Below are 9,522 nucleotides of genomic sequence, written 5' to 3'. Positions count from 1 at the left end.
CTGCAGCGAGAGAGCGCGAGCTTTGACAGTTTCAATAGTAGGTTTAGTGCACTAGTTTTACATCTTCAAATACATCATCTATTGGAGTTGGAGTTTTAGATTACAAATATACATCATCTGTTGGAATTGGCTTTTTCTTAGAGATGTAAAAAGCAGCTTTTGTTGATGTAAATTATACAACATCTAGTTTTACATCTCTAAATTTGCATCATCTATTGAATATGCCCTATAATAGCCACTTAGCTTGAGCCCTGGGCTTTGAGAAATCCTGGCTCCACCTCTGGGTGTGAGAGTTGGCAATGCACGATACCAAAGAGGCTAGCAAAATGTGGAAGTGCATAAGAAGACCGCAACTCATAACTCAAAACTTCACACTAATACTTCATTTTCTACACTCTACACCGGCTAACCATGAGACCAACTACCCCCAATGGGTTAGTTTTATGAACCGAAGTTCGCTAGGCTTCCCGGCCCATTCTACAAAGGTGATAAATTATAATGTTCTTCAACTTACACGCCTTTCAATCAGTTTTACTTCAACAATGACAAGTATTGACATGTATGACCTTAGGGCATCTCCAACGGCAACCTGCAAATTTCCTCCTGCATCCGTTCACGGACAGTGGGGCCAGTCCGTGGACACGGATGCGGGAGGCTGCCATCCAACACTAGCCGCATACATTTCAAACTCTTTTTCAACAAAACCGGATGAAATTCACGCAAACTCAGCCTGATTCATATAAACATGATAGATTTCATACAAACCGGATGAAAACGGTTACATTTTGGACATGTTTTAACTAACAAGGTAAACCTATGTGCACATACAGTCGCGCGGAGCTCCACTCCCATGACAAGGATACACTACACTAGTCTACGGCCGGCCGCGGCGGATCCCTTTGTCTTCCCCATGTCCGACAGCCTAGGAGGCATATTCTTCCCCTGTATACTCCCTATGTCCGGCTATGCCTCTCATTGGAGTGGCAAAGAGGGTGCTTCAACCGGAGGGGAAGGTGCTTCCGTGGAGCAGAGATGGGTGTGCCTACGATGGCCTGAGATAAAGACTGGATAGGTTGTTGGTTGTACAAGCTGGCGACGCGCCAGTGGTGGCCTCCATAGGATACAAGCGGCGGCAGACTCCCGTGTTCTACTTCTCCTCGATGATGGCGGCGGGCATGGATGTGTAGGCCGCCACCTCATTGACATCCACGCTGTCGGTGTCAAAACCGGCGGATCTTGAGTAGGGGGTCCCGAACTGTACGTCTAAGGTCAATGGTAACAGGAGACAGGGGACACAATGTTTACCCAGGTTCGGGCCCTCTCTATGGAGGTAATACCCTACTTCCTACTTGATTGATCTTGATGAATATGAGTATTACAAGAGTTGATCTACCACAAGATCGTAATGGATAAACCCTAAAAGTCTAGCCTGCCTAACTATGATTATAAGGATATATCCCTCTACGGACCTATCCCTCCGGTTTATATAGACACCGGAGGGATCTAGGGTTACATAAGGTTGGTTATAGAGAAAGGAATCTTCATATTTGGTTGCCAAGATTGCCTTCCACACCAAGGAGAGTCCCATCCGGACACGGGTAGAGTCTTTGCTCTTTGTATCTTCACAGCCCATCAGTCCGGCCCATGTCTAATAGGTCAGACGCCCGAGGACCCCTTAGTCCAGGACTCCCTTAGTGGCCCCTGAACCAGGCTTCAATGATGAGGTGTCCGACGTGCAGATTGTCTTCGGCATTGCAGGGCGGGTTCCCCTTTCCGAATACTCCAAGATAGTCTTCCGACATAATGAACGTGTCCGGATCTGCAACACAAGCACCACACACAATCGTAGAGAATATAATATTGCATGAGTCCAATCTGCTGACAACTTTTTGTAATGTGACATCATGTCTGCTTAGTCATCATTTCAAACCATTTTCCATCTGCCGTTCCATGTTTCGAGACGTGGTCTTAATAGGCACGTCTTGTTGAAGCAGAGATCGTGTCCCCTTATTGTGGGATTCTCATCAATACGGGCGTGCGTAATATAACCGTGCCGGTTACACAGCTCTTGGGAACAGGCGAGTTTTAAGGCGAGTGGGGAGGCGCTTGATATTCACTGCCTTTATAAGGAGATAAGGATTCCCTTTCTTCACCCACGCCTTCTCTTTTTCTCTGTCCTTCCATTCTCGAGCTCCAGCGCCCAAGTCCTCATTCTTTCTGCCTCAAGGAAGCACTCAGACATGTCCAGATCTGGAGGGCAAGGCAAGTGGATGGCCTCCTCCGTTAGGGAGAAGGACATCACCAAGCTTCGGGAGGCCGGGTATCTGGCGAAAGAAATCGCCCACCGGCTTCCAGCCAAGGGTCAAATCGTCCCCACCCCGAAGCCCAATGAGAGGGTGGTGTTCATCCCCCATTTTGTCCATGGGTTAGGGTTTCCTCTCCACCCTTTCGTCTGTGGGATTATGTTCTATTACGGGCTAGACTTCCATGACCTAGCCCCAAATTATTTCCTCAACATCTCGGCATTCGTTGACGTGTGTGAGGCCTTCCTCCGCATCCAACCCCATTTCGGACTGTGGCTCAAGATTTTCAACGTGAAGCCGAAGGTGGTGGATGGCCAGCACACGAAGTGCGGAGGCGCCACGGTGAGCAAGATGCCCAATGTCACATGGCCCAAGGGTACTTTTGTGGAGACCGTCAAGGAGTGGCAGAAATAGTGGTTCTATATCACAGAGCCCCACGATGCCACATGGGTCGCGGCTTCTGAATTCTAGTCTGGAGCTCCAATGCGGCTCACCTCCTGGATAGAGAAGGGCCCAAATTGGTCTTTGTCGGACGAGCCTATAGCGCTGCAAACGCGCATTCAAAGCATGGTGGATAAAAACATCAAGCTCATCGACGTAATCCAGGTGATGCTGGTTCGCCGAATCCTCCCATGCCAAAGCTGAAGCTGCCCCTTATGGGAATTCGACCCGAAGAAGCACCAAACCACGGTAAGGCTCTTCGGAACCACTCACGAAGATGCCTGGAAGTTGCTCTTTAAGGGCAATGAGACGTCGCTAGCCATAGACTCCCCCGCGGGCACGATATTACCCATTCTGCCAATGAGGTAAGCCTTTCACATCTCTAGATGCATCCTCTACTTGCTTGTTTCAAGGAGGATATCTAAACTTTATTTTTTCAGGTATGGACAGAGAGAGCGGAGCGGATTCAATGTTTGGCTCCACTGCCCGAGGAACCAGTCATCTCGCTCCTGGCGAATATGCTAGTACTAGCGCCCTATAAGACGCCGGAGAAGAAGGCCAAGGGGGTCCGGAGTGGCCCCTGCCGCAAGGAAGCTTCAGACGTGTCATCCAAAGACAAGACTCACTCCTCCACCGCCGAAGACGATGACGAGGAGGAGGAAGAAAGCACCTCTCCCCCTGATGGGAGGGAAGAAGAGGGCGGCCTCCACAAATCTAGAAGCGGAGGCACCCAAGAGGGGGGAGGGTCCCCTTGCGGATAACACCGCGTGGGACGTCGACAGAAGCCCGGAGCGACGCCCCCGAAACAAGCCCCTAGCGGCGTCGTAAGTACTAAAAACCCGCATACGTCCATACATCCGGCCTCTCTTGCTTCATGATATTAATATGTTTAAATGATGCCATTGCGGTCAGGCCCACGACAGCTCCCAGCGATCCTCATCAAGAGGTTCGTTGGATTCTAAGGCGATGACCAGCGAGTCACCGCCGGCCGCTCACTCTCCCACAGCCAAGGGCGACGACGAGGTGTTGTCCCAAAGGACCTTCCCAGGCCAGGGAGAGGTTCAGGAGGCCGCCAGTCTGCCACGACCGGGTTTTCCGGGTAATAAATTTCCAGAAAAGACCATCGTGCTCATCAGCCCCAGGATTATTGTTAGCTGATGAGGCTCCAACTTGATACAGAAATTCCAAGCAAAATACAAAATATCTAGTACAAGACCATTCTGGCCTGTGAGTACAACAAATGGTTTCTAGTGGTTGATGGCGGAAGCGGGTTGTGAAACATCAGTGTCTATGGGACTCCATTTCCCACGGGAACAGCTGACCAGGTTAATTCCTATCTTTGCGCGGCTGCTATCTCCATTGAGTGGGTTCCGGGGCTGGCATCGCGTCGCTCATCTCCGTGCAAGATAATCTGGCCAAGACAATAGCCAGGGACAAGCCAGTGAGTACTTTGAATGTACTCGCAAACATTATGAACACAGGTATAATATAACCAAGATGTGCTAAAAATATTTTTATGCTCATGAGTCAGTCAAAAATAGTAAATAAATTACTGATGCGTGCAGGCGGTTATTTATAAAAAAATGCAATACATAGTAGTATTAAAATTTATGAAATAAATAACAAGCAATGCCACAGTCGGGCGTCTGAGCGACACCACATAAAGGGCTTTAAAAGAAATGCCACTGTCGGGCGTCTGAGCGACGCCACATAAAGGGCTTTAAAAGAAATGCCACAGTCGGGCGTCTGAGCGACGCCACATAAAAGGGCTTTAAAAGAAATGCCACAGTCGGGCGTCTGAGCGACGCCACATAAAGGGCTTTAAAAGAAATGCCACAGTCGGGCGTCTGAGCGACGCCACATAAAGGGTTTTTTAAAAGAAATGCCACAGTCGGGCGTCTGAGCGACGCCATATAAAGGGCTTTAAAAGAAATGCCACAGTCGGGCGTCTGAGCGACGCCACATAAAGGGCTTTAAAAGAAATGCCACAGTCGGGCGTCTAAGCGACGCCACATAAAGGGCTTTAAAAGAAACAATCATAATGAATATCCCTGGAGGTAGAACCATCCCAGAGATACTCGATAATAACAATAATATCATGGGTTAGTCAACAATAATTATAATCATCATAGATATCACAAGTCACGAGTAGTAATTCCATTTTCTGGTTAACAGTTTCACCTCCGAAGACCGACACTAAGACCGACACCTGACCCATCCCAGACTGTAATCCTTAACCATGGACACGGCTATTCGAATAGGTTTATTCTCTGCAGAGGGTGTACTCTTTACCCACGAGTAACGGATCTCTTTAGTCCATCGGGACTAATTCCGTCTACGGTCTTTTTGTTGAAAACACACCTAACTTGCACACACCAGCTTATCTCACACGTGTCTGGAATCACCCACGACACCTGTTAAGCAAACTCTAAGTGGGGAGGCTACAACCTCGCGTAGCATGGGATCAAATTTATATCGCGCGCTCTAAGGGGTGGCCTCCCCTCTCGGTCCCAACCGGAAACACCCATGCCCCCGGACCAGGTGGCCTGCCTACCAGCTACAACCGGTATCTTCCACCATGGCCTCTCTGTACGGTGTGTGCTGGAAAGAGGTTGACAACTTACTAAACCGTACTCTACTTGCTGTAGAGACGAGTGGTAGTACGAAACAAGTATGGGGGTTACTGGAACAAGACTCGATCTACGGTCGACTCAGGAGGTTCAAGTATTCCCTGCATGATTAGCATGACGCATATATTTCATCCAACAGAGTCACCGCTCATATCACCTTACCATGCCATACCAGACATAACCGTCCCGACGGAGACCGGCGACAAACTCATGCCTACCCAAGGCCGAGGTTTTCCCGGGTTCCTGCCGGTATGCATGCAAGGCACATGAGGGTGATTATCATCACAAGTGAATCCATTTCCAACAGCATGGAAATCAACAACATGCACCCATGCATATGATCATATCACATGAATAACAAGTCCTTCAAAATGCGGTGGTGTTATAAATGTATCAACGATCACACCAAAAATATTATGCCGGGGTTCAGAATGCTTGCCTTCAATGTTGTGGAGGGGTGAGGTGCTCTCCAAAACTTTTGAAAGCTTCTTCTCTCTCCCCAAAATCCTATTTAAGAATATATTTGAATTAACACATATTTCAAAAACAGAACCAAAAAGTTGTTTGAAAATTTTTCAAATAAATCTTAAAATAAACTAGACCAAATTTGAGGAAGGTAGGAAAAAGAATCAACTCATTTGGAGTTATATTTAAAAAGTTATAGCCAGTCAAAGATTTGGTCAAATCTGTTATTTAAATTAAAACAGAAAAGAAAATGTTTCGGAGGGGAATACGCTTTCGGTGCAGAGGAGGCGTACTTGGGGCTTTATGCCTCCACTTAACCACGCGGGCGGCGCGGGGTGTCACTGACAGTGGGCCTGCCTGGCCCACTGGTCAGGTTTGACCAGTCGTCGCGCGTCGTCTCCCTCCTTTGCCCGAGCGGAGCGGGGCTCCGGCGATCATCGCCGGCGTTTGGCTGCTCCTCGCGGGCCCCCGAGGGTGGGGATGGATCCGTAAGGTTGGGGCGGTCCTCCCGGTAGTCGTTGGGTCGGCGGGGACGGAGTGAGCGGCCGGCGGCAAGCTCCGCGGCGGAGGAAGGCTTCGGTGGCGAAGTGACTTTGTGGCGGCGTTGGCTCCCGATCAAAATCAAGTAGGGGAAAAGGCTCACGGGAGGATGAGGATGTTCTTGGTGGAGAGAACGTAGAGGGAGAGATACTGGAGGTGTCGGATTGGCCGGGGCGGTGGCGGCGGCAGGAGTTGCCGGAGATGAGGAAGGAGGCCTCCCCGGGTCGATTGGCTGCCAATGGGGGTCCTTTGGAGGTGGCTTGGGACTGCCTGCGTGCGGAGATGAGCTCGGGGCTCCTTATATAGGCGAGTCGAGGCGGTTCAGCGGCGGCCGTGGATAAGCTTCCGGCGAACCGACGTTCTGTAGCAGCAGGGTATCGTGGCGGCGACGAGCGCTAGCGGACATGGCTGCGGATGAGCACACGCTGTTCCAGGGGCCAAGTGGCGAGCCAGGGTGGCTTGGGCGGCGCTGCACGGCGCGGGGCTGTCGGGCGGCGGCGGCGGCTAGTGCTTGGCCTGCCGAGCGCGGCGAGGGGCGGCTTGGCGCGTAGCTGAGAGAAGGGGAGCGCGTGGCGAGGTTCTGCAGAGCGGGCCAAAGCCGTGGGGGCCAGCGTGTCGGCTCGGCCGCGTGGCTGCAATTTGCGTGCTCTGGGCGCGTCCAGTGCATGCACTGAGTGTGCTCGACGAAATGCCAGAGCATGCTAGAGGTCGCGGTTGAGGCTGGCAATTAACAGACCCAGGTTAGGAGCAACTGGAATCCTAGTGGACATGCTAGTTTGGTCAGGGGATTAAGTCCATAGTGCAAACAAGGACTCATGTCAAAATTGATCATGCCCGAAAGGTGTTTGACAAAATGCCAAGGGCACTTAGGCATTTCTTGGAGTGGCCAAAATCTCCAGATGGAAGTCTCTTTAGATGCAAGAGAGAGTGGTGATGTTAGTTGGTCAAAAGCAGAAACTTGTTAGTGCAAGTTTCACAAAACTTCAATTCTGGACAGGAAATAAATAGCATTATTTCATGAACCAAAAATGATCCAAAAGATGCATGCTCCTGGACTTAAGGGTTTAACATGGGGAACTACAACTAGGAGAAAAGATCAAGGGTTAAAGAGCAAGTAAAAACATGGTTGTTGTACAAACCATCAAGTTGGTCCAGAATGAAGATGAGGTTGATTCACTCAAATTTTTCAAAGAACATAAATAGGTTTTTGCACAAAGTGAAATAATAGGCTCCTACTGACCTCCCTTAATTTTGGTAGAAGTTTTAAAGAAATATTTAAATAGGTTGTAGTGCAAAATGCACTCTGGACCAGAGAAGAAAAATTGAGTGCAGGGCTCAAAATATTTCATGAATGAAATATATTTTAGCATAAAAGTGATTTTAAAACATCACATGACATCTCCAAATTTTTGTGGGAATTTTAAGTGAATTTATCAAATGGTTGTAGTTCAAATAAGGCCATTTAACCTAGAAAACCCTTTTCAAGAAAATAAAGATCAAGCAACTTAATTATTTAATTAGTTACACTGATAAAAGGAAAGTTTTTCTTGAGAGGTTAAACAAGTCCAACAACATTTTTGAAAAGTTTTCTCTTTGGGAAAAACTCATCATAACAGGGAAGGAAATGATTTAAAAAAATCAAAATGGAGCTCAAAAATTCAAAGTTTTAAATCCTGGCAAAATTTTATTCCATTAAAACAAGGCCAAAATTTTGGGGTGTCACAATACTAACCCCCTTAAAAAAAATCTCGCCCTCGAGATTTGCTAAAAGCGGTGTTAAGAAAATAATTACACAATAAAGATGTAGCTACAGTGAGAGGGCAATAAGTGGTGAAAAACCACAGTGTGAAAAACTGGGGCTGCGCGGAAAAGTCTACGGTTCGGGACAAAAACGGGTGATTTCTACGCTGGATATAAATTTAGGATAACTCCTAAATTTAGATATACGCTGGTTGTACCCGAGAGCACAGTGCTCTCTCTGGCCGACAGGTGGACCCGGGGTCCACTGTCAGTCTCCTCTTCTTCTCCCTCTGGCCCTTTCTTCTTCCTCTCTCCCGCGCGCTTTCTCCACCGGCGACGCCTAGTGTGTAGGGCATCTAGGCCGTACCGTGGTAGTGCGCGGCGTGCTAGCTACCGATGCAGCATGCACTCACCTCGCGGGCCAGCGCGCTGTCGGCACTGCTCGCAGATTCGACTCCGAACACCGGCGATCGGCGACGAGCGGCGTTGGTGGACTTCGCCCACCGTACACCAAGCTCGAGCTATAAAAACGGCCGGGGTGCCTCTCTCTTCTTCCTCACACCTGGCCTCACTTCTCCTCCTCCTTCTTTCTCCATTACTACTTACAGAAGCTCGGTCGAGGCTCTAATGGCGGAGGCGATGCCGGACTGGTTTGTGATCCTGATATGTGGAGGGCTGGCGACGCTGCTGGGGCTCTCTGTGCTCCTGTGCGCGATAATCTTCGACGAGTATCGCGATGCTGCGGCTCGGGTGTTGGTTCTCCGCGGTGGTGGTGATCATGAGGAGTAGATGGGGTGTGTCGGGTGCTAACTGTTGTTAGGGGGGTGATTAGCTGGATGTAACACCGTTGCAAAGTTTTGCAAACAGTGTATGTGTCCGAATGATTATGGTTGTGAGTCTGCTCGTGGTGCTGAGTGAAATTAAATAATCCACGTCGCGAGAAAGTGTAGATGTAGCAACTCAGGGAAAAGAAAATCTCACTCCAGGGTTTTGCGAGGGAAAAACAGTTAATTTAAAGGAGCATAAACCACAACAAAAACTACACACATTAGCAGAAGCCAAATAATTGACTCGTCGTACAAACTCAGGGTATTACGCATAAGTCACACACATAAATAAATGCTGCAAAGAACAAATATAGTAGTGACGTCTAAAATGAAAATGGTAACTAGGCGGGGTCCTGATAAAATGTCTCTGGTAAAGGGATACATTCTTCTTCAATTGGAGGCAGTGGATTGACCAGTCGATGTATGCGTCTCTCCGTGTCGGGTCTCAGTGGTCTGCCGATGGCAATCTGAGGATTTAAATCTGCGAGGCTCTGGAGATAATCCATCACTCGCTGGTTTAAATGCTCTTGAGCAATGATGTACTAGATAAGGTTGGCCAGAACTGGGTCTCTCTCA

Source organism: Triticum dicoccoides, chromosome 1A, assembly GCF_002162155.2.
Source record: "Triticum dicoccoides isolate Atlit2015 ecotype Zavitan chromosome 1A, WEW_v2.0, whole genome shotgun sequence".
Taxonomy (NCBI): domain Eukaryota; kingdom Viridiplantae; phylum Streptophyta; class Magnoliopsida; order Poales; family Poaceae; genus Triticum; species Triticum dicoccoides.
The sequence above is the reverse complement of the archived record's forward strand: the minus strand, read 5'-3'. Positions refer to the sequence as shown.